At 44.0% G+C, this 6000-nt stretch overlaps 1 pseudogene; it reads left to right on the forward strand.

Moving 5' to 3' along the window:
• Positions 1 to 5643: 5643 nt before the first annotated feature.
• LOC114634231 lies at positions 5644 to 5996 on the forward strand (annotated as a pseudogene).
• The last annotated feature ends 4 nt before the right edge of the window (positions 5997 to 6000 follow it).

Here is a 6000-nt window from a genome sequence, read left to right on the forward strand (position 1 = left end):
CCTTGCCTCAAGGTCACCACTCCCTAAATTCCATGTAATATCCTTGAGCACTGAATTTAGCTTCATTCAACTTCCTGGTGCTCCTTTACTCTTAGAACCATACTTTTTGTATCTTTCCTTTCTCAGCTTGCTACTTTTCATTAAAATTATCTTTTTTTCTTTTTTGTTTTTTTGAGACAGGGTTTCTTTTTATAGCCCGGGCTGTCCTGGAACTCACTCTGTAGACCAGGCTGGCCTCGAACTCAGAAATCCGCCTGACTCTGCCTCCCAAGTGCTGGGATTAAAGGCGTGCGCCACCACCGCCCGGCTTAAAATGATCTTCATAAGAGTGAACTTTAGTAACCAGACAAGAGAATCTATGCCAGGCTGTTTTGAGACTTCCTTTGTCAAGGCAATTAATCTAAATCTCTTCATGGTAGCCTCAGGCAAACTTTTCAGACAATGGCAAAAAGCATCCACATTCTTCACCCAAATATCACAAAAACAGTCTCTATGCCACATACTGAAATTCTTCTCCACTGAAATCTCTTGAGTTAGATCTCCATAGTTCAAAACACACTCAGGAACACTGTTGTCCATTCTTCCATGGCCCATTAAGTCCCACTTAAATCATTCTAATGGTTTACAAAGCCCTCAAAGCCATATTCCTCCAAACAAAAGCATAGCCAGGCCTATCACAGCAATACCTCATACCCTGGTATCAACTTCTGTCTTAGTTTGGGTTTTACTGCTGTAAAACAGTGAACAGACACCATGACCAAGGCAACTCTTATAAGGACAACATTTAATGGGGGCTGGCTTACAGGTTCAGAGGTTCAGTCCATCATCATCATGACAGGAAGCCCAGCAGCATCTAGGCAGGCATGACGCTCTGGAGGATCTGAGAGTTCTACATCTTCATTCAAAGGAAGTCAGGAGCAGATTATCCTCAGGCAGCTAGGAGAATGGTCTCAAAGCCCATCCTCACAGTGGCACACTTCCTCCAACAAGGCTACACATCCTACAACATGGCTATACTTCCAAATAGTGCCACTCCCTGGGCCAAGCATATTCAAACCGCCACAGATGTTATTATGTGAAGATGGAACTCCTGGGTTAGGTCCTGTTCTCTCCATCCCCCTACCCCTTGTGTGTGTGTTTCCTCACTACGTTTTCCTCCTTTTTGACCTTTCTTTGCATTCCCTCCCCCTATCCTCATGTTTTTGTAATTTCTCTTTTACGTTTACCCTGCCCTCCCCTTCCCCACCCCAGTCCAACTCTTCCTGTTCTGTTATTTCCCATTAATCCTTCGTAGCACTGCATTTTATCTCCCAGTCTTTAAAATATCACCCCCATTGCCCTTTTCTAAGTCTGTGACTTCTAAGGGTATTCAGAATGAAACACACATACCTAAGATTCAAAGCTAACATCCACGCAGAAGAGAAAACATGTGTTTGTTTTTATGAGTCTCATTCAGAATGATATGTCCAGCTCCACTTGTTTATCTGCTAATTTCCTAACTTTGTGGAGTTTTTTTTTGTTTTTGTTTTGTTTTGTTTTGTTTTGTTTGTTTTTCAAGACAGGGTTTCTCTGTGTAGCCCTGGCTGTCCTGGAACTCACTCTGTAGACCAGGCTGGCCTTGAACTCAGAAATCCACCTGCCTCTGCCTCCCAAGTGCTGGGATTAAAGGCGTGCGCCACCAATGCCCACTTTGTGGTTTTTTAAGTAGCTGACTAATATTCCATTGTGTGTGTGCATCTAGGCTAGCTCTACTTTCTGACTGTTGTAAATAGAACAGTAATGAACACAGATGAGCAGGTAGCTCTAGAGTAGGATATAGGGTTCTTTGGGTATACTGCCAAGAGTTTCATAGATAGATCACATAGTTGATAGGCCTTTTTCTAATTTTTTAAGGAACTTCCACACTGGTTTCTGTAGTGGCTTTGTCAGTTTGCAATTTCACCAGCAGTAAGTACAATGCTGGTCCAAAAAGTGCTGGTGATAATTTCTTAAACAGAAGGACTCTGGACAGGGTACACAGAAGGATTGTTGTTGGAAGAACAGAAACTTAAATCCAGCATTCCATAGGAATCTTGTAAGGCAGCATTCTGCTTATCAGAAAAACCACTACATCCCTTATCTGCCCTCAATGGTCAGCTCCCTCTGGTAAGAGCATCTCATTCCTGATTCATCTTAACAGGTTACGTCAACTCAAAGACCCGCATCTTGCTCTCATATCAAATCTGCTTGCTTTCCCACGTGCTGCTGGCCATTATTCTTGGAGACAGCTTGTGTTTCCCCAGTAAAGTTTTCTTTCTGCCCATGAAGTGGTCCAATTGGACAGTTTCTCGGTGTCCTCACAGATACTTGTTTATGACCCAGATTCATGGTATTGTCAGGTATGAAGTGGTAGTCCTGAACTACCAGTAGCTGCCTACATAGGAATTTCCTTTTGGGAACACCAACCTAACATAGTTTTTAAATAGTTTGTTCCCGCTAGAAATAAGATTAAGTGGCTTCCTACAGATGGTGTAACTAAAGGCTCCTGGATACCTAGGAGGGCAGAGCCCATGTGTCTTCCATATAACTCATTGATCCTTGGTGGCTAAAATGGCCAGGACCTTTTTGTGACAGCTGGAACATCATTTTTCCCAATAGCTCTTTTGCTTGCAGTAAACACATTCATCTTGTTCTAGTGCTGGCTGTCTTATTTTCACTGATTTGTTTTTTTTCATCAAGGTTCACCTTTTCTCTAGATGAGGTCATCCTTCGGTTCAGAATGGGCCAATTCTGGAGGCAGCACCATGATTTTAGCTTGTCTTTGTGCTGCCCCATTTACAGTCTGAACTGTGTTTTTTATTTTTCATCTCAATTATGAAAACCTTTTTGGCACTTCTAGAAGCTGCAAAGTGTTTGTGCCCTGTGAAATTCTCAAGTCTTTGGAGCTTCCCCCCTCCCCCACTTGGAAACCAGAGAAGATTGGGTAATAAAAGCCAAATGTAGAGCCCAGTTGTTCTCATGGCTACAATGTCTAAAGGAATGTGGGTTTTATAAAGCATCCCATTAAGCATTCTAGAAAGGTCCATGGGTGTATCAGGGTCCCATTTGGGGCAAGTAGAAGGGAAAACCTTGAAGTCAGTTTTCTATTCTCTGCAGGCAGCTGTGCCAAGAAAATCCCCAAACATTTCACTGCTCAGCTGTGAACAGTCAAAAGCAGTTGCTGGAAGTCATTCCAAGTGTGATTGTGGAACTGTAGAATAGACTTGATGAGAGAGGTGGGGTCTGGGATCGCTTAGAGGTTAAGAGTATTTGGAGTCTACCCATATATAGAGTTCTGCCATAGAGGGTCACTTGTAAGCTGGAGATATCCATTCTTGGTCTATACCAGGGGGTGGATAGGAGGGCAGGGGACAGGAATTGACCAAGCTTGGGCTCACAACAGAGACTGTAAGCCATGGGGAGTGGTCGAGATGAGTCAAGGTGAGGGGAAGGCTGTACCCTCATCCTTACTATGAGGGATAGAATGATGGCGTGGGGTAGTGGACAAAACATGAGTGGAGTTGTCATCTTTGGGATGATGGCTCAGAGTAAAAATCTTCAATACAAAGGAGGAGTTGTATTAGGGCTAACCATTGATCAATGTAGGGGAAATGATCTTGGTATTGGGCTTCTTGTAACCACAAGACAGGCAGGTCTAGTGATGTGGGGTCTAAGGACCATTGGGTCTAGCCTACACCATAAGGCGGTCAATTTATGGTGCTTTCTCTCAGCGCTGACTCTGTAGTCATCACTGAATCCCAAAGAGAAACTTTTGAAACACGCATTGGGGAGTAGTTGGTTTAAAGTGGCTGGGCTTCCCAGCACCCCTCCGGTCCCTGCTGGATGTCAGAGCTGGAAGTAAGCTGTACAGTTAGCAGAACAACACAGGAAAGGAGGAGGGGCCCAGAGAGCATTCCAGTGTGATGAGTCTGCGGGAATGAGAAGGTAATCCCAAGGGGTTTGGAACTAAGGAGACAAGGCATTCAAGAGACAGGGGAAGGGAAATGTGGTGGAACCAGAAGGAAGTAGAGAGTAGTTTACCATATGGCTAATAGAAATCATTAAAAAAACAACAAAAAGAAAAAAAAAAAGGTTGGGTTGTCTCTTCAAGCGTAGGTGACTAGGGCAGAGGAACTCTTCCAGAAGGAAGAAGAAAGAGTGCTCAGGTTGGCTTCCTGTTGCCATTAACCAAAGAGAGCTCTGAGACATGACCGGCTTCTCTAGTCTTCACAGAAGTTCAGGGGAAAGTGGAGCAGCACAGAGCAATAGCTGAAACAGCATTGGTAAGTTGTACTGTGCAATCAGCCAGTCATGTACAGAGCTAGACATAAAGATTTCTGAGCAGAACCTTCTAAGGCTATAATCTTGACTTTTGGAGGAAGGTGCCAGAGAGGAATCTTCACCAGAATTTATTAGACCAGACCAGAGATCTAGCCAATATATCAGAACCTACCTCCTGGGACGTCAAGAAACACAGCGGCCATCTTAGAACTGATCTCCAGTCCTGGTGTGAGAAGTACAGGGCCCTAGAATGTCTTAGGAGGTATCTCTCTTGTAACAACTCACCAATGGAGAGAGGTAAAATGCAGGTTAGTATTGAATGACCATCTCACTGGGGCCTCCAGATGTCTTGCATCTTACAGACACAGGAGATAGTGATAGTAAGATTAAGACACCTTTGTTTTCTGGTAATTTAGAGCAAGCTAATGACAAAAAGACCCTTGGCTCTGGAGAGAGAGAGAGAGAGAGAGAGAGAGAGAGAGAGAGAGAGAGAGCCCCAAACCACAATTATGTCATACCAGGGACAGAAGTTTCAGCAGTTTTTGTTAACAAAGATGTTAACATCTCTGGTTTAGTAAAACAACGGACTTCTTGGAGCTGCAGAGGTGGCTGGACTAGACCGGTCTGCTCAGCAGAATGTGGAGTTTGGTCAAACTCACAAAATGCAGTAAGCTAGAGGAAGGCAGGATTGCCTTGGTCGGCTCGCTAGCTTCCTGAATTTGGAGACTCACAGACTAACTCGGAGCTTTGATTATTACAAGAAAGTGGAGTATCTGAATTAGGAAAGTAAAAGAATTAAAGACAAGTTAAAAAAAAAAGAGTCATGATGTCCCTATATACTTTCATTTAGGAGTCAGGGGTAGAGATACTATTCCCACTGACTCATTTAAAAAGACATTGGTTGGGGTGGGGGATGGGATGGGGAATTTTCAAAGGGGAGACTGGGAAGATGAACAACATTTGAAATGTAAATAAAATAACCAAAACAATTTTGATTTCAAGAAAAATAAAATAAAATAAAATAAAATAAAATAAAATAAAATAAAATAAAATAAAATAAAATAAAATAGAATAGTCACTGATGACATGGCTGAAGAGAAGGTGCAGTGATTAAGAGTGCTCGCTACTATTCCAGAGGTCTAGAGTTCCATTCCCAGAGGTCTAGAGCTTCAAAACCCATATCGGCCGGGCGGTGGTGGCGCAGGCCTTTAATCCCAGCACTTGGGAGGCAGAGGCAGGCAGATTTCTGAGTTCGAGGCCAGCCTGGTCTACAGAGTGAGTTCCTGGACAGCCAGGGCTATACAGACAAACCGTGTCTGGAAAAACAAAACAAGGAGTGTAGCAATGGGACCTCTGGGAGGAAAGATCAATTGTCCCCGGACGGAGTTGAAAAAGAAGTTGTTCAAGCGCCGCAGGGTACTAAGCAGGGATCAGCGACGGAAGCGCCAGCTGGTCGGGGCTGTGATAGATGAAGGGCTGACTACAAGGCACCACCTCAAGAAGCGGGCGTCCAGTGCTCTTGCCAACATCATGCTGTCTGGGAAGAAGCACAGGAAACTCTTGCAGCAGATCCGACTTGCCCAGAAAGAAAAAGCAGCCATGAAAGTGGAAGTCCCCTCCAAGTCAACGGGACTAGTCAGCCACAGCCCAAACAACAAAAGAAGATAAAAGCTCCCCAGGATGTAGATATGGAGGATCTTG

Source organism: Grammomys surdaster, unplaced genomic scaffold, assembly GCF_004785775.1.
Source record: "Grammomys surdaster isolate TR1022 unplaced genomic scaffold, NIH_TR_1.0 919, whole genome shotgun sequence".
NCBI lineage: Eukaryota > Metazoa > Chordata > Mammalia > Rodentia > Muridae > Grammomys > Grammomys surdaster.